The 26335-nt window shown below is 43.4% G+C and overlaps 1 protein-coding gene across 5 annotated transcripts in view; it reads left to right on the forward strand.

The window, feature by feature from the left end:
* The window catches only part of LOC132821808 (phospholipase D1-like), a 158037-nt gene that overhangs the window by 19358 nt on the left and 112344 nt on the right, over positions 1–26335 (forward strand). The window contains exon 1 of one of the 5 annotated variants that reach the window (XM_060834620.1): positions 12385–12558. The exons of 2 other annotated variants lie outside the window; for them this stretch is intronic. The gene's annotated coding sequence lies outside the window, so the exon portion shown is untranslated. 2 more of the 5 variants (XM_060834622.1, XM_060834623.1) reach the window with 2 other exon arrangements.

Here is a 26335-nt window from a genome sequence, read left to right on the forward strand (position 1 = left end):
TTTTTCAGCTGGCTGTTGTTTGCTGGTCAATGCAGGAATGCCTGGGCTATCGGCCAGGCTGGCAGCAAGCCAACACAGACCACAAGATTGTGTTCCCACAGAACTAAGACAGAATGCTGCACTAAATCATGATCAGCTTTCCATTGAGCTGGGACCGATCTATGGAGGGTCACACAGAAATGTCAGTGTGTGTAGTGTGCACACATGCACGTAGGATGCATAGCAATGGACCCAGAAACACAGGTAGAAAATTGTATTTACATCGCACATTACATCATTACCAAACAAAGTTTGACAGTATTTGCCATGTAGAAAATATATCAGGTTAATGATCACACAACACCAGGTTATAGTCCAACAGGTTTATTTGGAAGCACTAGCTTTCAGAACATTGCTCCTTCATCAGTTAGTTGATCACAGCGCTCTGAAAGCTAGTGCTTCCAAATAAACCTGTTGGGCTATAACCTGGTGCTGTGTGATTTTTAATTTAGTACACCCCAGTCCAACACCAGCATTTCCAAACCATGACGATCATGATTGTAGCTCATTTTGTCATGATTTTAGTCCATTATCTAGCATTGTGAAGTTTTTGAATTCTGGACTCACAAAGATATGATGTTCAGATGGAGTCAATAGACATATGCAGCTCATCCATGCCAACCAGATATCCTCAACTGATCTGGACTCATTATTCAGCATTTGGTCCGTATCCCTCGAAAGCCTTCCTATACGTTGAATGTTGAATAGATTCTGGAATCAGGCGACACCATTTGAAATTAAAGTGGATGCCAATTAGAATTAAGATGAAGAGAATTTCTTTTTACTCAGAATTGTGAATCTTTGGAATTCTCTGTAGGAGCCCAGTCAGTGAGTATGTTTAAAATAGAGATTGATGTTTAGAAATTGATCAATGGCATCAAAGGATACAGGGATAGTGTGGGATGAAAGACATTGAGGCGATCAGTCTTAATTTTATTAAATGGGAAAGGAGGCTGAAAGGACTAAATGGCCTCCTCGTGTACCAATACTCCATGTTCCTAGCCTGGGATCAACAGGAGTTTATGGGAGCTGAAAATGTGTTGCTGGTTAAAGCACAGCAGGTCAGGCAGCATCCAAGGAACAGGAAATTCGACGTTTCGGGCCAGAGCCCTTCATCAGGCTCTGGCCCGAAACGTTGAATTTCCTGTTCCTTGGATGCTGCCTGACCTGCTGTGCTTTAACCAGCAACACATTTTCAGCTCTGATCTCCAGCATCTGCAGACCTCACTTTTTACTAAGAGTTTATGGGAACTGAGCTATATCGATCGACCAGAAAGTGGATCTATGTGGAAGCTCAGTTGTGATTTATTGATTTGTATAGCAGGTATAAGAGTCTTTATGAATAATAACTCTTATTCCTGATACTCTGATTATCCTGGCAGAGCTGTATGATAGGATTTGATATGATGCATGCATAATTGATGTGGAAGACAAAATCTATTGGCCAAAAGTATAAGGTGGTTGTTAATAAATACACATTAGGAATTTATCAGAGACAACAGGTCAGAAAATACAAACAGTAGATGGTCCTGGCATAAAACAGCAGGGATTATAAAATGAGCAAAAGTGAAATGGAGTTTAAGGCCCTGTATGTGAAAGTGCACAACATTTTTAGCAAAAGGGAAATGCTGGCACCAATGGAAATCAATGTAAAAAGCCTGATAGGCATTAGAGAGACACAGATAACCAAGACAAGGATCTGGATGTGGAAGGGCATGCGAGTTATTGGATTAACAAAACTAGGAAAAGGTAGGGAGGCAGCTCTGTTAATTATGGATGATTAGTTCACCTTCCAAGTTAGTACCTTAACTTGGAAGGTCAAGATGTCAAATCAGTAACGGTAGAGATAAGAAATAATAAAGATAAGAGATCCATTGTTGCCCTGGTTTATAGGCCCCCTAAGTTGTTACACAGCACTACAGAATATCTAGGAAAAATTAGTTGGGCAAGTAAGAAATGTGCCACAGTAATCATGAGTGACCATGCTGATTTGGAGAATTAGAATGGCACAGTATTGGAGAAAATGTTTTGTAGTGTTTACAGGACAATGTCTCAGAGTAGTATGTTTCAGAGCCTACCAAGGAACAGCCTATTCTAGAAGTGGTACTGTGCAGTGAGACAGGATTAATCAATGATGAGAAAGGAGTCTCTGGTTATCACAACATAACAGAATTTTACATTCAGCTTGAAAGGAAGAAGTAGGGATCCATGACTAGTTTAAATCTAACTGAGGGCAAAAGTAAGAGAATGAAGGTAACGCTGGATAAGGTGAATTGGAAAACGAGGTTTAAAGGTTGATCAGGGATGGGATTCAAGATGGCGGCGACCCAGTAGGTCTGCCCTGCCAAGCTCTGCACCAGAACCCAGATGAAGTGGTGCACTCATCCTACCTATATTACCCAACGTGGTAGAAATAATTATTTTTTGAGCCCTAGAATTGTTCAGTGTTAGTTTACTGATGGATTACTGGGCTAATCGTAGGCTACTTGGTAGTGTGGATGAGCAGAGGGATCTTGGTGTCCATGTACACAGATCTCTGAAAGTTGCCACCCAGGTAAATAGTGCTGTGAAGAAGGCATATGGCGTACTGGGCTTTATTGGTAGAGGAATTGAGTTCCGGAGTCTTGAGGTCATGTTGCAGTTGCATAAGACTCTGGTGCAGCCTTACCTGGAGTATTGTGTGCAGTTTTGGTTGCCATACTATAGGAAGGATGTGGAGGCACCGGAACGGGTGCAGAGGAGGTTTACCAGGATGTTGCCTGGCATGATAGGAAGATCGTATGAGGAAAGGCTGAGGCACTTGGGGCTGTTCTCATTGGAGAAAAGAAGGTTTAGGGGAGATTTGATAGAGGTGTACAAGATGATTAGGGGTTTTGATAGGGTTGACAGTGAGAACCTTTTTCCGCGTATGGAGTCAGCTGTTACTAGGGGATACAGCTTTAAATTAAGGGGGGGGCGGGGTTGGTATAGGACAGATGTTAGGGGTAGTTTCTTTACTCAGCGGGTTGTGAGTTCATGGAATGCCCTGCCAGTATCAGTGGTGGACTCTCCCTCTTTATGGTTATTCAAGCGTGCATTGGATAAGCATATGGAGGTTATTGGGCTAGTGTAGGTTAGGTAGGCTTCGGTTGGCGCAACATCGAGGGCTGAAGGGCCTGTACTACGCTGTATTTTTCTATGTCCTATGTTCTAAAACAGTTAGGAAAATGACCAAGGGGAAGAGACTGTAAGGATTGCAGCAAGCAGGAACCTCCCCCTGCAACAATGGACATGCCCTGGCCACAGCGTCAACCTCTGCGATCGCCCCAGGGAACTTACCTATGGAGCAGAGCCTGGTCTTGGAGTCTGTGAAACTCTGAGAAAAGTTCAATTCAGTGATGGAGGATACCCGGGCCAGGCTTGAACCGATCTCGGTCATGCTGCAGAAGCATGACCAGTAGATCGAGCGTCTCGGGCAGTGTGTTGGGTAGATGGAACAATGGGCCATGACCTCTGAAACCGTGATGGAATCCTCGGTAGGTCAGCTCCAGGTTCTGGAACACTAGGTACGGGCCGTGGAAGAGACGGTTGACGACCTCGAAAAGTGAGGCTGTTGGAAGAACATCCGTCTGGTGGTGCTTCTGGAATGGGGGGAGGAAGGCCAGCTCATCAGCTTCTTGGAGCAATGGCTCCTGCAGTTTTTGAAGCTGGACATCAAGGCAGACCAGGTGCGGGTCGAGCAGGCCTACTGGGTCACACTGCGCAGGCCTGGATCGGACCAGCACCTCTGCCCAGTCCTAGTGCGACTCCAGCACTACAGAGATAAGCAAATGATGCTGGAAGCTTCTAGAGCACTGGGGAAGGATCCACAGACTCTGATATACAAAGGATCACGAATTATGCTTTTCCAAGACTTTTCTGCAGTCATGATTCATAAGAGGAAGGCCTTTGATGAGGTAAAAGATGGCTGAGAGACTTGAATACAGACATCCAGTATTCCCTAAGGTATCCGGCAATATTACATTTCAGCCACAGAGGGTCCGTGTTCAATTTTGACTCACCGGAAAAGACAAAGGGCTTCCTGGATGCTTTAAAATAGACTAGCTGGCTTGAATAATATGGACAATAATGTTTATTCTGTTTTTCCCTGCAATTTGCCTGGTTTACCTGGTTGTCAGGGGAGTTCTTTAAAATATATGTGGGGGTCATAATTGTTATCTTTTCCTTTTTCTCTCTCTTCTCCCTTCTCTCTCCCCTTCCGTTGTCCTTTGTTCGTTTTTTCTTAACATTTCCTTTTGTTTTTCTCTTCTGGTATGGGATGGGGGTGGGGGCGTGGGGGGGTGGTGGTGGTTGGGGGAGGCAGGGGACGTTATTTATCTCTGTTCTACAAGGAGTGCCTAGGATTATAGTATGGAGGGGATGGGTTGAGTACCCACTTTTAACTTTCTTGTTATAAGATGTGTGTATTTTTTCTCACTTTGTGTTGTCTGGGACAGGGGCATAGCGTCAGCTAGAAGGAGCCATGGAGGGGTTAGTGGGTAGCATGAGCGCTTCCGGTGGGCAAGGGGCAAAGTCTCCTTTCATTTGTGTTATATGATGGTATGTTGTAGAAGTAGCTGTTAGAAGTTTTGATTTAGTAGTTTTGGAAGTTGTTTGTCGTTTTCACTTGGCATGCTATGAGTAGGGTTCTTCCTCTCACAGAGTCACGGACTGTTTCGGATGGCTGTGGCTAGCCATTCGTTTAAATGGTGCACCTGGAATGTTCAGGGGAGTCATTCACCAATTAAGAGAAAAAAGGATACTTTCAAGCCTTAGGAAAGAGAGGGTCAATGTAGCCTTGCTGCGAGAAACATATTTAACTGATAAGGAGCACTTGAAGATGCAGCAGAGAGATGCAGCAGAGATGCAACACGGATGGGTGTTTTTCTCATCCTTTAACTCGAAACGTGGAGAAGCTGCTATACGCACCCGCGAGAATCTCCCATTTCAAATGTTTTTGCCAAGTGGGTGGCAGTGTTATATAGTGACCCGAAAGCAGCAGTTCTCACTAATGGTATAAGGTCAGACAATTTTAGTATCGGCAGAGGCAGCCAACAAGGGTGCCGTCTCTTGCCATTATTGTTTACATTGGTGATTGAGCCATTGGCAGAGGCCATCAGGAAGGATCCTAATATAATTGCCCTGGAGGTAAGATCAGGCAGGCATAACATCACCCTCTATGTGGATGACGTTCTTCTCTTTTTAACCAATCCGATGAATCTGTGTCCTGTTTAATACAAGTGATTAATCCATTTGTTTGGTTCTCAGGGTTTAAAATTAATTTTATGAAGTCCGAGGCCATGCCTGTGGGAGGCCTTACCAGAATATCCGATCTTGTGGGGTGGAACCCGTTTCCCTTTCATGTGGTCATAGATGGCCACAAGGAGGTTTCCTGTATTTAGGCATCTTTATCACCCTGACCTTTGATCAATTATATAAGGCTAATTTTGTGCAGTTGCTAGAGAAGATTAGGCAGGACCTTCGGTGCTGAGAGGATCTTTCGATATCCTAGTTGATAAAATAGCTCTGGTTAAAATTAATGTTCTTCTTTGTTTATTATATCCCATGTGAATGCTCCCTTTGATGCTGCCTAGGCAAGCATTACGGAGACTTTACAGTTGGCTTGGATCTTTCACCTGGCACCATTGGCAGCCTCTTAGTAAGCTGGGTAAATTGCAGCTTCCGCAGGGGATGGGAGGTTTGGATTTCCCGGACTTTAAGAAATATCAGTTGAGTTCCTTACTGTCTTCTGTGGCTGACTGGGTCTGCCAGGACCCGCGATCACTCTGGTTGGACATCAAGGCCTCCCAGGCAAAATGCCCCCTCATCAGTTTGTTGTTTATGGACAAGATGAGGATTGTTATGGACCATTGCAGAAACCCGATTGTCCTTAACATGGTTAAAGCATGGAGAATAATGCGGCAAGGTGAGGGCAACTTACAAAAAGACTCCCCCTTTCACTCCCATTGTGGGAATGTAAGGATTCCGGCTGGAGTCGCTGGACTCTGGATTTAAGCTCAGGGAGTCTAGAGGAGTCTCCTGTTTGAGAGATTTATTTGATGGCAAGCTCATGGTGCCTTTCAAGCAGCTGAGTCAGAAATATGAGCTATCCAGGAGCGATCTCTTTTATTACTTTCAGTTTAGGCACTTTATACAGGAAAAGACTACATTGATGGTGAGTCCCTACAACTCGGATATGGAAAGGAGAGTGCTCCAGTTTACAGGCGCTCTCTCAGTCAGCACCCTCTATCATTTGTTAGGAAGTAATGTTTCAAAGGGCATTGAGGGACTATGCGGAATCTGGACTCGGGAATCAGAGATGTAGGAAGATATTTGGGAGAACGTAAGGAAGATTTTGACCTGTAACAGGACGCAGGCTGTGCAGGTACTCCACAGGGTTCATTTGGCTCCGGAGCAGCTTGCAAAATTTAAGACAGGAGTGTCCCCAGAGTGCCCCAAATGTAAAACAGATGTTGGCACTCTTACCCACTGCCTTTGGTTATGCCACAAGCCTCATAGGGTAGTGGGGTGCCATAGTGAGTGTTTTGGAAGAGCTCTTGGGAACTGAGATTAAGGTGGATCCAGTGTCCCACCTGTAGGATTTGCCAAATCTCCCCCTCTTTGTACGAACATGGAAAGAAACTCTTTAATATTCTTTCATTCTATGCTAGGAAGAGCATTCTAATGAGCTGAGTGTAGGAGAATCCCCTGGGACTTTCGGGCTGGCATAGATTAATTATGGAGCACATCCTCTTGGTCTTACTTACGAGTATGGTGCACCAGAAAACGGAACTGTTTTATAGAACGTGGCTGCCCTTTCTGAATTATATAGATGCAGACTTGTCGGCTATATTGGTTAGGGCCTTTGAGTAGTTATGAGGGTTATGTCTGGCGGTCCGGGGGCCCCTGAGGGGAAGAATCCTGAACAAATACGGGTTTGCCTACTCATTCTGCCAGTGGTGGGGAGCTTTGGTGGGATTGTGAAGTAACTTAGCTGAATATAACTTAATTTACCGTGGTTTTTTTTTCTTGGTTATTTATTGAATTGTAGTTTTTGTGGGTTGTTTTACTTTCTCTCCTCAGTGGTTTGTGGAGTAGAGCAGTAGTTTGTTTTCTGTTATTGTTGTTATATTATAAGATTGTTATACTATTTTGTAGTGATTTTTAATTTTGTAAAAAAATTAAAATCTTTTTTCTCAATAAAACTATTTACAAAAAAAGGCAGATCACTCATGTTGTAGACTTTGAAGGAGATTTAGCAAAGACTTGTGAGAATGATGCACCTCCTGTCACTAAATAAACTTGAGGGCTATGTCAAATTGAAAGAAGCACTATTTAAATTTGGAAAGGTTATTAATAAATGGGAGATTGGAAAGAACTTTAACACTAGCGAAGATTGATTAAATGAAGTAGACATAAAGCAGAGTATGAGAGAAAGCTACCTAGTACTGTAAAGCCAGAAAGTAAAAATGTTTATTCTTTCTTAGAAAATTACCCAAACAGAAATCAAGAAGTGAAACAAAAAATCACAATGAGATCAGATGGTGTCATGGGTTTGTGAAAGATAAATCATATTGAAACTAATAGACTAGAGTCTTTTTGACGAAGTAACATTCATAGTGGTAGAGGGGAATTAATAGATGCGATGAATTTTGATTTCCAAAAGGCATTTGGGAAAATGCCACTTCAAAGGTTGCTGTACAAGATAAGGACACGTGGAATAGAGATTAATATATTAGTATGGATAATGGATTGGTTAGCTAACAGGAAGCAAAATGTAGAAATAAGTGGATCTTTTTGTATTAGCAAGCTGTAACTAATGCAGTATCATATGGATTGATGTTTCAATTTTACAACCTATAATAATTATTTGGATGAAGTCACTGAATGTATAGTTGCTACATTTGCCAGTTAAACTAAGATGGATAGGCAAGTAAGTTATTGAGAGGACGTAAAGAGTCAGCAAAAGGATGTAGATGCATTGGAACACACTGGCTAAAGTCCTCCAACAGCATTTAGAATCATACCCAGTACACAGGAAGGTGGTTGCAGTTATTCGAGGTCAATCATCCCCACTCCAGGATATCTCTGCAGGCATTCCTCAGGGTAGTGCCCTCAGCCCAACCACTTTCAGCTGCTTCACCAATGACTTTCCCTCCGTTGTAAGGTCATAAGTTTTAAGTTAAAAAAAAATTCACAGGATGAGGGAGTAATTGGCTAGGCCAACATTTACCGCCCTTCCCAAATTACCCATAGGTTAGTTAAGAGCCAACCATATTCCTGTGTCTGGAGTCATATGTAGGTCAGACCAGGTAAAGATGCACTTTCCTTCCCTAAAGGATATTAGTGAAGGCAATCATTTTCTTCCAACAATCGACTATGGTTTCACGGTCACCATTAGACTGTTAATTCTAGATTTTTAATGAATTCAAATGTCACCATCTGCTATAGCAAGATTCAAACCCTGAAGTGAGAATGTTCAGTGAAGATCATACAATATTCAGCACCATTCAACTTTCTCAGATACTGAAGCAGTTGTTACCTACATACAACAAGACCTGGACAACCTTCGAGCTTGGGCTGATGTGCACTGAGTAACTGTCATGCCACACAATTGCCAGCTAATGACTATCTCCAACAAAAGAGAATCTGCCCATTTCCTTTTGACACTCAATAGCATTAGCATGATTGAATCTCCCACCATCAGAATCTTGGAGTTACCATTGACTAAACACTGAACTGGTCTTGAAGGGACTGGATTGCGTGGTACCAGGGTAATGATTTCTGTTGTGGACTTGGCTAAAACTAAGGGACATTATTTAAAAATAAGAGGTCTCCTGTTTTAGATTAGATTAGATTCCCTACAGTGTGGAAACAGGCCCTTCGGCACAACAAGTCCACACCGACCCGCTGAAGAGCAACCCACTCAGACCCATTCCCCTACATTTTACCCCTTCACCTAACACTATGGGCAATTTAGCATGGCCAATTCACCTAACCTGCATGTCTTCGGAATGTGGGAGGAAACCGGAGCACCCGGAGGAAACCCATGCAGACACGGGGAGAATGTGCAAACTCCACGCAGACAGTTACCCGAGGAATTGAACCTAGGTCATTGGAGCTGTGAGGCAGTAGTGCTAACCATGCTGTGTGTGATACCATCCTCATTGTCTGTGGGTTCTTTAGGAGCTTGCATGATCCAATGTGTGTTTAAGAAAACATCTCTGGAACACCTGTACCAACCAATCCCACCACGTGGTGGCTGAACACTTCAACTTCCCTCCCACTCTGCCAAGGGCATGCAGGTCCTGGGCCGCCTCCATCGCCAAAGCCTTACCACCTGACACCTGGAGGAAGAGCGCCTCATCTTCTGCCTTGGGGCTCTGCAACCACACGATCTATGTGGATTTCACCAATTTCCTCATTTCCCCTCCCCACCCAAATTTCCCACGTCCCAAACCACGAACTCAGCACTGCCCTCTTGACCTGTCCATCGCTTTTCCCATCTATCTACTACACCTTCCTCACCAACCTATCACCTTCTCCCCAACATTCATCGACCTTTCGCATTCTCAGCTACCTTTCCCCTAACTCCATCCCTCTCCCATTTATCTCTCAACCCCCGGCCCACGAGCTGCATTCTTGATGAAGGGCTTATGCCTGAAACATTGATTCTCCAGCTCCTCTGATGCTGACTGCCCTGCTGTGTCTTTCCAGTGCTACACTCTCTGCTCTGATCTCCAGCATCTGCAGTCCTCATTTTCTTCAAATGTGTGTAGCCAACTTCTGAATTAATAAGAAGAGTCTTGTAGAGTGAACAAGATGTTGTTTATTGCATCTCTGCAACTATTTACAGGTTATAGGAATGGGCCCTGCATTACTACAAAGACTATTGGGAAGACATTACTCTTGGCTCGGTCTTCCAAGATTGTTCTTTACTCTCCCACCAAATCCTTAAAACAGAATCATTGTGGGTGATGCTTATTGCTTTGTATTCCGTGTAAGCTGCCTTCTTGAACACCACAATCCATGTGCTGTAGGTAGACCCACAATGCTGTGAGTGACAATATTCCAGGATTTTGACTCAGCAATACTGAAGGAACGGCGATAAACCTCTAAGTCAGGATAGTGACTGGCTTGGAGGGCAACTTTGAGCTGGTCTCATCCTGTGCATCTGCTACCCTGGTCTTTTGAGATTGTCGTTGGTGTGGAAGGTCCTGTTGAAGGAATTCTGGTGAATTACTGAAGTGCGTCCCGTTGATGGTACACAGTGCTGCTACTGAGTATCAGTGATGGAGGTAATGGATGCTTGTGGATGTTGTGCCCATCGAGCAGGCTGCTTTGTCCTGAATGGTGCCAAGCTTCTTGAGTTATTGGAGCTGCACTCGTCCAGGCAAATGGGGGGTATTCTATTACACTTTGGACTTGTGCCTTGTAGATAGAGGAATGATATTTGCCACTTGTCAGCCGAAACCTGGATTTTGTCCAGGTCTTGTTACGTTTGGCAAGAGTTTAGGGACCAAGACAGCTGAAGCTATCATATGGAGCAATTAAAATCCGGAAACGGCAAAAAATGTTACAATTGAAAGAGTACAGAGACAATAACTAGCTGTGAAACTAGAGGAATTTAAAAACGTGATGTGGAGCAGGATGAATAGTGTGGCTTATTATACTTCATTTATGGGACATGAGCATCATCGATCCAGGTGGCATTTATTTACTAGCAATCCTTAATTACTCAGAAATCAGATAAGAGTCAACGACTTTGCTGTGGGTCTGGACTCACATGTAGACCTTACAGCAGTGGAGACTTAGAGGGTGCACGATTGAGATAGAATCATAGAATCTTAAAGTACAGAAGGAGGATATTCGGCCCATCATGTTCATATCAGTACCTGAAAAAGCTACTCAGATAGGGCTGGAGAATGAGAATATCTCTATGGTACTCTAAATTACATATCTTGTAAGATATGTAAAATTATGAGGAGCATAGATTGGGTAGACGGGAAGAAATGTTTTCCCCTTGATGGGGAGAGCGATGACCAGAGGACATAGATTTAAGGTATGGAGTGGGAAGTTTAGAGGGGATGTGAGGTAAAATATTTTCACCCAGAGGATGGTGGGAATTTGGAACTTCTTGCCTGTAAGGGCAGTAGAAGCAGAAAACCTTTAACGTATTAAAATTGTTCAAATGTACACTTGCGATGCCAAACCAACCAAGGCTATGGGATTAGAATAGTGAGGTGCTTTCTTCTCATTGGCTTGGATGAAATGAGCCAATTATTTTTTTCTGTGCTGTCGCTCTCTATGACTTTAACTCTACGGCCAGGCAAGGGCAACAGATTTCCTTCCATGAAGGAGTTATTAAAGCAGATTTTGTGATAACACTCAGTGATTACATGGTTGCCATTAGGCTAGGTTTCATTCCCAATTTTGTTGAATCCGCTATTTGCCATGGTGGGATTTGAACACATGTCTCCAGATCATTAGGCTGGGCCTTGGGTTTACTAGTCCAGTAGAAAACCACCTGGCCCATCTTGTGAGCATAATGATAAGCAGGTTCAAATCTGTGGAGCAGCTGGATTGAGATCCAGGAGAGGTCAGTGAGCTTATCGTGGTTGAATAGGATTGGAATCCAAATTGGTAACCATGGCGTCACTGCAATTCGATCCAACCCTTCCCCACGGGGCCGGGTTGGAAATGTTTGAATGCCAAAAATGGTGTGTATTTCTTTCAGCAAGTCATGATAGTCAGGGTGCAGGTGAAGTTTGCACATGCTGTTGCTTCAATCCTTGTCCATCTTCCTCAGTGGCCTAGACTTCCTCCCTCCATCGGAGGGCAGTAGTTCCAAATTCTTCCTGCACAAAATTGGCTGACTTTGCCAACTAAGAGCTTTTGTCACAGCAGTTAAACTTCCTCCTTCCCGTAACTGTTCTGTGACCTGTGAAAATCTCATTTAAATGTGAAATATCATCCTGTCTTAGGAGCAGTTGCTAAGAAACTTCATGTGATTCATTATGTCCCAACTGTTAACATTTGCAGGATGGGTTTTCTCTTGGTGGTATTTTTCAATTCCCAGTAAAGGCCTCACAGGAGTGGTCTTTGTTGCTTTTTCTGCAGCGTGTGAATCATTCATAAAATTACAAATAAAACTCAGTCTCGGCAGAGTTATAGCCGTGGTGCTTAAACTGGATTTTAATTCTTGTCATTGCTATTCCTGAAAGAGCTATTCCTGTGCCAAAAGGGTTGGGTTTGAGGTGGGAGGGTCTATGAGGAAGCCATGCCTCTCTGCAAGTCAGTCTTGGCCAGTGTGGGTGAGGCTACAAGTTTAGCTAGTTGCTGCACTGCAGATCCTCATCAAGTTAGGAGCTCACAGCTCGCCTGATGTCTCTGTGAACATCGTGGAGATTGAAACAGGATCTCAACTTTTCTTGTCTGCTCTTTTGCCCCTCTGGAAATTGAATGTGCACCATGGAGTCAACTGTTCAGTTGTGTTCAAAGGTTAGTGTCAGCCTGTCTCTCTCTCTTTCTCACATTCACTGTCAGAACTGTTTATTTGTTGCACTGTGTATTCAGAGGCTGCAGTTCAGCCTGGGAGTCTCTGCAATTATTGGATGGCTTATGCACTGTCCCCGAGCAGAGCTGCAGCTGGACACTTCTTCCCTAATCAGCCTCTATTCTGTATATGATCCCAATTCTATTTGCTATTATTCCATTCCCTTATCCAAATACTTTGTCCATTCCTGGAGTGTGCCCATTTTTGACTCCTGGTGAGTTGTTTTGATTCTTTTGAAACTTTTGCTGAATAAACAGGCAGTGTTGGATTATGGATCACATTTATCATGTGCATCTAGGGACAACATCAAACTCTCTCAGGACAAGTACAGCATGGGGGTCAGATACAGAATGAATTTCCCACTGCGCTGTCCCCAGGAAACACTCCTACAACAGTATAGCATGCAGTCTGATACAGGTAAAGGTCCCTCTACTCTTCTTTTTAAAACTGAAAGTAAACTTAGCCTACACTGTCCTCGTTAACCACTTCCAGGACAAGTGCAGTATGGGATCAGGTACAGAATAAGTTTCCCTCTATACTGTCCCCATCACTCTCTCACAGAATAGGCTCACCACAGTGTCGGATGAAGATTAAAGCTCCCTAAACTCTTTGCAACTGAAAATCAAACTTCTTCTACACTGTCCCCATCAAACGTACCCTGCATGTACAGCATGGGCTCAGATACAGGGTAAAGCTTCCTTACCCATAGACATGTAACCCAGAATGTTATTCATAGAATCTCTACAATGTGGAAAGAGGCCATTTGGCCCATTGGGTCTGCACTGGCCCTCTGACGAGCATCCCACCCAGACTCAGCCCCCTACCCTACCCCCATAACCCTATATTTAACATGGGTTTAGCCTGCACATCCCTAGTCACTATGGGACAATTTAGCACAACCAATCCACACCACCTGTACGTCTTTGGACAGTGGAGGAAACCCATACAGACAGGCTGGGAATGTGTAAAAACCACTCAGACAGTCACCCAAGGGTGGAATTGAACCTCAGCCCCTGGTACTATAGGGCAGCAGTGCTAACCACTGAACCACCATGCCACCCACATCATTCTCAGAGTAGTTCTAAGACAGAGCTGCATTGTTGGAAGAGCCCTCTTTGAGTTGTGATAATAATAATAAATGGTGCAACGATTGATGGTCACTAACTCATAGAGCAGGGATGCATTTTCCTGGGTCTTCTATGCCAATATTTAGCCCTCCATCAGCATCGCTGGAAATGAAATAAAATTATCTTATTTCCAGTCTCCAGAATTTGTAAGTTCTGAAACCCACAGCCACAGATCCAAATGTAAACGTGAGAAACTCAAAGCAGAAGGCAGAAGAAATATCTTCACAGTGTTGCAAGACTGTGGAAATCATTCCCAGGGTGACTTGTTGATGCAGAATACCTGGCAGATTTATAATCACTCACGCAATGCTATGGCAAAGGAGTAGGCCATTTGGCTCATCGGTCTGTGCTGGCTCTTTCGAAGAGCTGTCTAAATAATTCCACTTGCTTTTCACTTTCCCCATTGCCCTGCGGAATCAGTTTGCTTCATAGTGGTCATTGTGCTCGTTGGTAAATTTGCCACAAAATTTCAAAGGCTGAAGTAGAGATGATGTTTCCACTTGTGGGTGAGTGTGAAACCACAGTGTCACCAATCTTAAATGTGATTTCTATTTGTCCACATGGCTTGGGTGTCCCTGGTTAGGCTAGCATTTATTATCCTTCCCTAATTTATAGCTATGAATGTAACAAATGGGGAGAAACGCCTCAACTCTGGGAAGCGTTATAATGTGGAACTTGAAGCCACAGGGAGTAATTGAGCTGAAAAGCAGAGAGATATTTAAGTGGGTGTTGGATAACCACAGGAGGGAGTTGGCACTGAAGGGATATGGTGATTAGATAGGTGGGAGGGGGCTCATATAACACATAGGCTTCCTGGAGTCTGGGCAGGGTAGATGCAGAAAGGCTGATACTTATGGCAGAGTACAGGACCAAAAGCACAATCTCAGAATAAGGGGTTGCACATTTAAGAGAGAGTTGTGGAAGATCTGAGGATAGTGAATTCTTTATAAAAACCTCAGGAAGTGTCACTAGACCTGAAACGATATCTCTGATTTCTCTCCACAGATGCTGCCAGACTTGCTGAGCTTTTCCAGCAATTTCTGTTTTTATTTCAGTAGATTTTTTTTCCCGGGCTGTCAGGGCTGGGATATCAAGTGTGTTGAAGGCTAAGATAGGTTTTTAATCAGTACGGAAGTCAAAGGGCATGGGGATAAAGGAAGGGAAGTAGAGTCAAGGATTGTCAGATCAGCCATGATCACATTGAATGATGAAGCAGGCTTGATGGGATGAATGATCTATTTCTGCTCTTGCATTTTATCATTGTGTGTGGAGCAGTCTGTATAGTTGGACTCTATTGGTGAATCAAGCATTGGGGTTGGCAGGATATGGGAACATGGAGGTTACATGTCATTGCAGCTATTCGCTCATCTGGAGGATAAAGTCTCATAGTGACGAACTGGGCCGAATGGCCTACTTTTATGTTGTAATCTTAGCTTGTGTGCTTTTATAACACTTCACACCACTAAAACTGAGAGCTGCATCATCCTATCCAACAGGTAGTGGACTTCAGCATGAATCTGTGTCACACTCTGCAAGAGACATTTATAAGATTCCCCTGTTGCCAAATATCTGGCTGACAGCACCGATCGACCGAAGTATGGGAAAAGCCTTTTCTGATGGAATGGTGTGTTAACTCTTTGTCATTGACAGCAGTGAATGTGGGACAGGGCTGGTGGCTGCTTTGACATTTGCCATAGCACTACATTGAAAGTTGTACTCTTTTCATGACAGGAATTTCACAGTAAGGTTCAAAGAGAAACATTGACTGCAATTTTGACCTTGCTTGCCAACAGCAGCATGTTTCATTTATATGTCACCTTTTAACACAACAACGCACTTCTCACTCACAGGAGCATAATCAAGACAAAATTTGACACCAAGCCACAGAAGGCCATATGAGGACAGGTGGCCAAAGGTTGGGTCAAAGAGGTTAATTAAAAAGTAAGTATCATAAAGAGGAAAAAAGTTGAAGTGGTCAAAGAAAGTCATTCTCACATTGTTAGCGTCATATACTGGGCCAGCATTTATTAGATTAGATTCCCTACAGTTTGGAAACAGGCCTTCAGCTCAACAAGTCCACACCAACCCTCTGAAGAGCACAACACCCAAACCCATTCCCGTATCCTCTATTCACCACTAATACTATGGGTGATTTAGCATGGCCAATCCACCTAACCTGCACATCTTTTGGATTATGGGAAGAAACCCATGCAGACATGGGGTGAAAATGCAAACTCCACACAGACAGTTGCCTGAGATAGGAATCAAACCCAGGTCCCTGGCATTGTGAGACAGCAGTGCCAACCACTGAGCCACCATGCCACCCACCCCTAATTGCCTCTGATAGGAAGGTGGTGAGCTGGATTCTTGAATCATTGCAGTCTTTTGTGTCCAGGGACAGCCAAATGTTGTTAGGGTGGATGGCGATTTAATTCCAAGTCAGAAAGGTGTGGATTAGAGAGGAACTTGAAGGTGATGGTCGGGCAGCTGTCTGTGTGGAGTTTGCACATTCTCTGTGGGTTTCCTCTGGGTGCTGCAGTTTCCCCCTGCATTCCAAAGGCGAGTAGGTTAGGTGAATTGGCCACGCTAAATTATTCATAGAGTTCAGGGATTTGTAGATTAGGTGCATTAGTCTGGGGTAAATATAGGGGAATGGGACTGTGGGTTACACATCGGACGATCAGTGTGGACTTGTTGGGCCAAAGGGCCTGTTTTCACACTGTCGGGATTCTATGATTCTATGATGGTCTTCCTTTACATTGACTATTCCTGTTCTTCTGGGAGAAATCAGTTTTTGAATGGTGCTGTCAGAGGACCGTAGATGATTTATTTAGATTTCTGAATGGCAAGGGAATGGAAGATTACAATGGTGACAGACAGGGAAGTGAAATTGAAGTCACAACCAGCATCAGCCATGACCTGATTGAATAGCAAAACAAATTTGAGGGGCTGAATGGCCTCCTACTAATTCCTGCTGTAATGCACCATGCCTCTGGTACATTAATGTTACTGTGCACCGTGAATCAATAAAATGGCCTGCTAATCAAAGCACTTGTTCAAAGCAAATACATAAACAACCTATGCATCATTAAAATGCAGCAACCTCTGCTGTCTGTGCTCTGAACTATATGACTGTCCCAGACTTTGGAACTACTCAAGCTCCAATGATAAAGTGAACTGCTGGCCTTGCCAATGACACCCACGTTCTAAGAATAAGCAATTCTTAAAAACAAGGCATGATCTCGAAAACAAGGCTGACAATGTAAGTAAGGCTGGAGATTCACAACAGCACGTATTCACAGTTCTCTGCTCACTTGCTTGAGAAAGTGGAAAATTGGCCGGCCTTTTACCGACCCCACAAATGGAACAACTGCCAACATTTGGCCAATATTTACTGGGTCTGGGGAGGGAATGGGGGCTCTAGCAGCGGGAGGGTACAATCCTCCTGAATATGTGCTGCAATAGCTGTTACCTTAACCACAGTTGACTGATGACTGTGCAGTTTAACGAGGCAGGTTTTGTGACAACCTCATAGGCTAGGATTTCTCATTCGGATCCTTGACAAACTAAATAAACATTTTGAGTTCACAGCCAAACTGTAACTTTAACCAAGACTCTAGTAGAATATAGAACAGTACGGCATAGGAGCAGGCCCTTCGGCCCACCGTGTCTGTGCCAACCATGTTGCCAATCTGAACTACTCCCATCTGCCGCACACTGTACATATCTCTTGATTCCCCATGTCTGTCTAATTGCCTGTTAAACGTTGCTATTGTGTCTGCTTTACAATCTCCCCTGGCAGTGTGTTCCAGGCACCTAATACCCCCGTCTTAAAAAAACCTTGTCTCACACGAGTTTGCACATTCTCCCCGTGTCTGCGTGGGTTTCCTCTGGGTGCTCCGATTTCCTCCCACAGTCCAAAGATATGCAGGTTAGGTGAATTGGCCATGCTAAATTGCCCGTAGTGTTAGGTGAAGGGGTAAATGTAGGGTTATGGATGGGTTGTGCTTCGGCGGGTTGGTATAGACTTGTTGGGCCGAAGGGCCTGTTTCCACACTGTAAGTAATCTAATCTAATCTAACATCTCTTTTAAACTTTCTCCCCTCATTTTAAATCTATGCCCCCTAGGATTTGATGTTTCCACTCTGGGGAAAACAACTCTGACTGTCCACCTTATCCATGTCTCTCATAATTTTACATATTTCTATCAGGTCACCCTCAGCCTCCCATGTTCTAGCAAATAGCATCCAGGTTTGTTTAACCTCTCTTTATAACTAATACACTTCAATCCAGCCAACAGCCTCACAAATCTTATTGAGTTCTTTGAGGAGGTGTCAAGACAGGTCGGCGATGGTCGAGAAGTGGATGTGGTGTATATGGACTTCAGCAAGGCATTTGTTAGGGTTCCCCATGGTCGGCTCATTCATAAAGTCAGGAGGTATGGGATACAGGGAGATTTGACTATCTGGATCCAGAATTGGCTGGCTGACAGAAGAGAGAGAATGGTTATAGATGGAAAGTATTCTGTCTGGAAGACAGTGTTGAGAGGGGTCCCGCAGGACTTGGATGAGGAGGTTGAGGGATGGGTTAGTAAATTTGCAGATGACACAAAAGTTGGAGGTGTCGTCGATAGTATAGAGGGCTACTGCAGGCTGCAGCGCGACATAGACAGGATGCAGGGCTGGGCTGAGAAATGGCAGATGGAGTTCAATAAATGCGAAGTGATGCATTTTGGAAGGCTCTACTCGAATGCTGAATATAGGATTAAAGACAGAATTCTTGGCGGTGTGGAGGAACAGAGGGATCTGGGTGTGCAAGTACATAGATCCCTCAAAGTTGCCACTCAAGTGGACAGGGTTGTTAAGAAAGCATATGGTGTTTTGGCTTTCATTAACAGGGGTATCAAGTTTAAGAGCCACGAGGTTTTCCTGCAGCTCTACAAGTTCCTGGTGAGACCACACTTGGAATATTGTGTCCAGTTCTGGTCACCCTACTATAGGAAAGATGCAGAGGCTTCGGAGAGGGTGCAAGAAAGGTTTACCGGGATGCTGTCTGGATTGGAGGGCTTGACTTATGACAAAAGGTTGAATAAGCTCAGACTTTTCTCTCTGGAGAGAAGGAAGAAGAGAGGAGACCTGATTGAGGTGTACAAAATAATGAGAGGAATAGATAGAGTCAATAGCCAGAGATGTTTCCCCAGGGCAGGATTGATTGGTACGAGAGGTCAGAGGTAAGTTCTTTACTCAGAGAGTTGTGAATGCATGGAATGCGTTGGCAGCTGAGGTGGTGGAAGCAGAGTCATTGGGGACATTTAAGCGACTGCTGGACATACACATGGATAGCAGTGAGTTGAGGGGTGAGTAGGTTAAGTTACTATATTTTACATTAGGATTAAGTCTCGGCACAACATCGTGGGGCAAAGGGCCTGTTCTGTGCTGTACCTTTCTATGTTCTAAACCTTCCCAAAGCCTCCACATCCTTCCTGTAGTGTGAAGATCAGAACTGCACACAATGCAAACTCCAAATGTGGCCTATCTAAAATTTTATGAAGCTGGAACATGACTTATCAACTTTTAGATTCAATGCCCTGAGCGATGAAGACAAACATGCCATATGCCTGCTTTATCACTTTATCCATTTTTATGTCACTTTCAGGGAGTTAAGGACTTGCACCCCAAGATTCCTCTGAATAAGAATGCTCATAAGGGTCCTCCAATTTAGTGAATACTCTCCCTGTTGTGTTCGACCTACCAAAATGCGTCTCGTCACACTTGTCTAGACTAAATGCGATTTGCTATTTCTCTGCCCAACTGACCTATCTCCTGCTGTATCCTTTGACAACTTTCCTCACTACCCACTGCTCCATCATCTACAAACTTACTGATCAAACCACCAACATGTTCATCCAAATCATTTACAAATAATGGAAGCCCCAGCAGTGACCTTTGCAGAACACCACTGGTCACAGACCTTCAGTCAGAAAACCACTGCTACCCTCTGTCTTCTCTGACGATCAATTTTGTATGCAAATTGCCAACTTGGGGTGGATCCCATGTGATTTTATCTTCTGGACCAGCCTACCATGAAGGATCTTTGTGTAAACTCCATGCCCTACCCTCATCAGTCACCTTCATCACTTCCTCAAAAAACTCAATCAAATTTATGAGACAAAACTTCCTTGACACAAAGCAATACAGACTGTCCGAATAAGTCCGTTCTTTTCTCAAATGCAGGTAAATCCCATTCCTTAAGAATCTTCTCCAATAATTTTCCCTACCATTGATGTAAGATTCACGGCTATGATTTCCTGGATTATCCCTACTGCCCTTCTTAAATAAAGGAACAACATTGACACATCTCCAAGTCTTCTTTGACTTCATCTGTGGATAAAGAGGATGCAAAGATATATGTCATGGCTCCAGCAATCTCCTCCCTTGGTTGGGATTTCCTGGGACAGGTCTCATCAGCCCTTGGAGACTAAATGCTTTTGAAGAAACCCAACACCACCTGCTTCTTGCAATTGATGTGCCCTAGAATATCATCATACCCCTCACTAATCTTACCATCATCCACGTCTTCCTTCTTGGTGAATACTGATGCAAAGTATTCATTAAGGACCTCACTCACTTCCTCTGGCTCCGCACATGCTCTGATAATTCTGTCTGTTGATTGCACTTTCTCGATGTTGAAGTCCTGATATATACTCTATTTAATCATATATAGAACTTTTTGCTTTTCTTTTCCTCACAATCTCTTTCCATTTCTATTTCATAAAAGCTGGGTTTTTCTATACCTTCAAGACTGAGTTAGATAGATTTTTGAGGGAGTTGAGGATTGTGGAGGTGCAAACAGGAAAATGGAACAGAGGACACAACTAGATCTTAATGAATAGCGCAGCAGACAATGGAGAGGCGATAGCTTAGTGGCATTATCACTGGGCTGTGAACCCAGAGACCCAGGTTAACTCCTGTGGATTCTGGTTATGAATCCCACCTCAGCAGATGGTGGAATTTGAATTCACTGAACATCTGGAATTAAGAGTCTAATACTGACCATGAATCCATTGCCATTTGTTGAGAAAAAACCCTTCTGGTTCACTAATGTTTGTTAAGGAAGGAAACTGCCAAGCATACCTGGTCTGGCCTACACGTAACTCCAGACCCACAGCAATGTGATTTACTCTTAATTGCCTTCTGAACAATTAGGGATGGGCACTAAGTGCTGTCCTAGCCAATGATGCCCTTATCCTGTGAATGAATACCAAAAAAAACCCCCAAAGAGCTGAATAGTCTCCTCCTGTTCCTAAGTCCACTGTTCCTTTGTTTCTCCCTCATGTTCTCTCCATAGAATCATAGAATAATGCAGCACAAAAGGAGGTTAATTGTCATGAAAACCTGGCTGGTGCATCATGTCCCTTTTTGGCAAGGACACCTGGTTTCCTTATCTGTCCTGGGCCTAAATGTGACTCCTTGTCAAACCCCAATGTGGTTGAATCTTAACAACGACATAACTGGTCTAGCAAACCACTCCATTCTGTCAAACTACAGCAAGAATACAAGAAATGAAATGGTGTACAAACTGCAGTAGTTTAGGAAAGTAGTTCATCACCACTACCTTTTTGAGGGCTGTTATGGATGGACAATAAATGCCAAAATTGCCAACAGTCAGAGAATGAATCTAAAAAGGCAAGTGGTTCTGGAATTGAGTCAGTGATTGTTAATTGCTGCAAAGATTTTTCACAAGTGATGAGGTTGAAGAGAACAATCAGAATTCACACGAAATTAACTTAATGACCAATTATTATCAGCATATTAAATTATACACAATGATTACTGTACTGGTATGAGACTGATGAATGAAAAAGGATTATGGCTTCATCTTTCATATATTATCCCAGTGAATATAACTTCTCATCTTAGAACTGTTTAATTATTCCTCCTTGGATGCTGCCTGAACTGCTGTGCTCTTCCAGCACCACTAATCTAGAATCTGGTTTCCAGCATCTGCAGTCATTGTTTTTACCTAATTATTCCTCCAACATACCCTGTCCAAGTAAGCATTAAAAAAAGAGGATGATAACAGGAGAGGCAGGAAAGTTTGTGATCAAGGGAAAGTAAGGAGTCTGAAAAGGGGTACAGACAGACAAAAGGGAATAGGATATTTATCAGCAGATGGAATACAATGTGGGTGGATGTGAACATTTTCATTTTGATTCTATGTTCAAGTATCACCTGTTCCTGAGATAAGCTTGCTATCACTGCACCATAACAACCATTATAACCCTTTATTCTTTGATTAACTATCTCAGCCATAAATTGCACAAAATATGGAAGCACGGGATTGAGGGTGATTTAGTGGTTTGAATCTGAAATTCAAACCCTATTTAAATGGAGATAAACCTCAGTATAGAGGGATCAGTGTGTCCAAATTCCTGAATTGTAAAGTTAATATATAGTTGCAACAGGTGCTTCGGAAGTCAAAAAGAATGTTGTCACTTATTGCAAGGGAAAAGGGGGAGTGGGGGCTGGGTTTCTACAGCTGGACCTAATTCCTGAAGAAGGGTCACTGGACATGAAACATTAATTTTGTTTCTCTCTCTCTGCAGATGCTGAGAGTTGCTGAGTTTTTCCAGCAGTCACTGTTTTTGTTTGTGGTGTAATGAGATTTATTTAAATCCTGATAAAATAACCGATGACCTGACTCTGACATCAGGCAGAGAGAAATCATCATTCTAAAATGAAAAGTAAAAAAAAGGTCTTAGACACTGCTATATGGAGCTATATTTGCGAACCTTCCCAGTTGAGCTGTAAATAATGGATTGTTGTTATTCATAAGGAGTCTTTAAGAGCCTTGATTACAGATAAGGAGTAAACAGCCTGAGGGACTGTGTATGTGCCGAACAAACAGCCTATTAAAAAGTACTTGTATATCTTTGACTCTTTTAACAACAGCAAAACATTCCAAAGTACATCACAACCAAAGAAGTACTTTTTTTGTGCAGTCACTGTTTTAATTTAGGACACAATTCAGTCACCTTCCAGCAAGATCCCACAAGTAGCAGGTGACAATGACCATGTAATCTGGCTTAGGTGTTGGTCAAAGGATAAAAAGACTGGGGGCAATTCCACTCCAATAAGCACCATCTATTGTTTCCTGGTTCAAGCACTCAGCTCTCTGGGAGAGAAATCTGGTGGAAAAAGATGTGTGCAATTCTGGTCTCCCTCCTAAAGGAAAGATTTTGTGAAACGTGAAAGGGTTCAGAAAAGACTTTCAAGGATGATGCCAATGTTGAAGGGTTTGAACTATTAGAAGATGCTGAATAGGCTGGGGCTGTTTTCCCTGGAGCGTCGGAGGCTGAGGGATGACCTTACAGAGGTTTGCAAAATCATGAGGGGCAGGAAAAGATAAATAGACAAGTATTTTCCCTGGGGTGGGGGAGCCCAGAACTAGAGAGCATAGGTTTAGAGTGAGAGGAGAAAGATTTAAAAAGGACCTAAGGGGCAACTTTTTTACGCAGAGAATGGTCCATGTATGACATGAGCTACCAGAGGAAATGGTGAAGACTGGTACAATTACAACATTTAATAGGCATCTGGATGGGCATATAAATAGGAAGGCTTTAGAGGGATATAGGTCAAGTGCTGGCAAATGGAACTAGATTAGTTTAGGATTTTTGTTTGGCATGGATGAGCAGGACTAAAGGGAGTGTTCCATGTTCCAGTCTCTATGACTGTATGGCACACAATGGCATTTTTCAAATTCCAGGAATTTAGAATTACTGAACCTCTAATGGTTCCAGTGGGAGCCCTCAAAGTATTCTCAAAAGCCAGCAGCCAATTAGAAGGAGTCTGCAACACTGCAGTGAAGCAACATTGGGAGAGCAGTAGATGGGAGAATCCTGAACAAGTCTCATCTCCCTTTTGACCGGCATTCCTGGAATGTATATCATGGGAATTTAGGAATTTTGAATTATCAAGCAACAATTACTTCCTAATTATGAAGCAACCATCAGCAGTTAACCAAACCCTTATCAATCTCCAAACTGAGCTAAATCTTTCACCTTGTGGGCGGCACGGTGGCACAGTGGTTAGCACTGCTGCCTCACAGCGCCTGAAACCCGGGTTCAATTCCCGACTCTGGCGACTGACTGTGTGGAGTTTGCACGTTCTCCCCGTGTCTGCGTAGGTTTCCTCCGGGTGCTCCGGTTTCCTCCCACAGTCCAAAGATGTGCGGGTCAGGTGAATTGGCCATGCTAAATTGCCCGTAGTGTTAGGTAAGGGGTAAATGTAGGGGTATGAGTGGGTTGCGCTTCGGCGGGTCGGTGTGGACTTGTTGGGCCGAAGGGCCTGTTTCCACACTGTAAGTAATCTAATCTAAGTAATCTAATCTAAAAAAAAATTCAAGCTGTAAAATGTCTGTCTTTGTATAACAGTGGAATATAGTATTACTGGGGACTGTGCCTGTTCCACAGGGATCAGTGTTGGTGCCCTTGCTGTTGATGGGATATAAGTAAATGGCTTAGACTTGAACAAAAGTTGATCAGCAAGTTTGCAGATGGTATGAAAAGTAATGAAGACAGCCTTACTGTCAAAGGATACAGGTGCGCTCGTCAGATGGGCTGATCAGCGGCAAATGGAATTCAATCCCGAATAATAAGAGGCGATGAACATGGGCAGCTCAAACGTAACAAGGGAATACATAGTGAAGAGGAGGACCCTGGGAAAAACCTAGAATCAGAAGAATCTTGGAGTCCACAATGAAGGTCGTGGAACAGGTAGATAAATTGAAGACATAAGGAAATAATCTGGGGCTGTTTTCACTGGAGTGTCAGAGGCTAAGGGGTGACCTTATAGAGGTTTATAACATAATGAGGGGCATGGATAGGATAAATAAACAAGGTCTTTTCCCCAGGTTGGGGGAATTTCAGAACTAGAGGGCATAGGTTCAGGGTGAGAGGGGAAAGATTTAAAGGGGACCTAAGGAGCAACTTTTCCACTCAGATTGTGGTGTGTTTATAAAATGAGCTGTCAGAAGAAGTGATGGTGACTGGTGCAATTATAGCATTTAAAAGGCATCTGGATGGTATAGGAATAGGAAAGGTTTGGAGGGATAATGGGCCAAGTGCTGGCAAATGGGACTAGATTAATTTAAGATATCAGGTCAGCATGGACAAGTTGGACTGAAAGGTCTGTTTCCATGCTGTACATCTCTTTGATTCTCTATGACCTTTTGACTGGTAGTTGCCTTTATTAGGTGAGGCATAGGGTTTAAAAACAGGGAGGCTAAGTTGGAACCATATACAACATTGGTTCGGCCACTCAGAATACTGTGTGCTGTTCTAGAATCCACATTACAGGAGGGATGTAATAGCACAGCAGAGGTGTGGAGGAGATTTACCATGGTCTTGCCTGGGCTGGAAAGTTGAAGAGAGATTGGATAAACTGGGGTTGCTTTCATTGGAGCAGAGAAGACTGAGGGGACATGATTGAGATGTGTAAAATTATGAGGGGCATAGGCAGGAAGAAAGTTTTCCCTTTGGTGGGGTCAGTGAGCAGGGGCATATATTTAAGGTAAGGGCAGGAGGTTCAGAGAGAATGTGAGAAAAAAATGTTTACTCTCAGGGGGTGGTAGGAATCTGGAACTCACTGTCTGTAAGCATGGTAAAGGCAGAAACTTTCAACATTTCAGAGGTATTTAGATGTATAATTATAATGCCAAGGTATACAAGGCTTTTGGCCAAGTGCTGTAAAGTGGGATTAGAATAGTTAGGTTTTGTTTTGACCAGAGCAGACTCTGAGCTGAAGGCCCTTTTCTGTGCTGTAGACCTCCACGACTGTATGATTCTATTAATGGGGTACAGCCCCAGTGAGGATATGTCGGTCCCTGTATCTCTCCCTTCAAGACAGTGTAAATGATCCAATGACAATACTCAAAAACGTGAATGACCTATTCCAACCAAAATGTCTCCTTCAGGCAATGCCTATCTTAGGTTTCATGATCATTTTTTACATTCTGTACGTGGGAGTTTGCTTTGCCTGAACTGATTTCTTTTTTCTCGAAAATACGACAACAACACTTGAATTTCATCGAGTGTTTCCTGACATGGTAAAAGGTGTGTAATGTGATTCTTTCCCATGAATGAGGATTGGTTTTGGTCAGATTTGAACAATGGGTGATTTAATTAAGGGTCGTTTGGCAAAGGAGGGAGTGGGAGTTGCTGGAGGCAATTGCTTTTCTTGATTTGCAAATTTTTACCCGTGGTGTTTGCAATGAAATAACTGGAGGCAGTGTGAACGGAGCTCTAAAGGAGATCTCAGCTGAGGCCTGTTAGTGTCCCTTAGGGGCTATAAATATCAGACTAATGAAATGCAGGCCACCAGCCAGATTGTATTTCAAGTTGTTCACATGTTGACCCAAGCCGATCCCCCTCTGTGTATATTCTACAGCACTTGGTTGTAGTTGCTGTTGTTCCATGTCAGGACAATTTTGAATTTCACAATTCCCCTTGGAAAATAGTAAGAAATGGGGAAATAACATGCATAAAGAAATAGCTTGGGGGTAGGGGGAGGGAAGGTGATGGCTTCGTTATCGCTAG

The sequence above is a fragment of the Hemiscyllium ocellatum genome, chromosome 13, assembly GCF_020745735.1.
Source record: "Hemiscyllium ocellatum isolate sHemOce1 chromosome 13, sHemOce1.pat.X.cur, whole genome shotgun sequence".
In the NCBI taxonomy this organism is placed as follows: Eukaryota; Metazoa; Chordata; class Chondrichthyes; order Orectolobiformes; family Hemiscylliidae; genus Hemiscyllium; species Hemiscyllium ocellatum.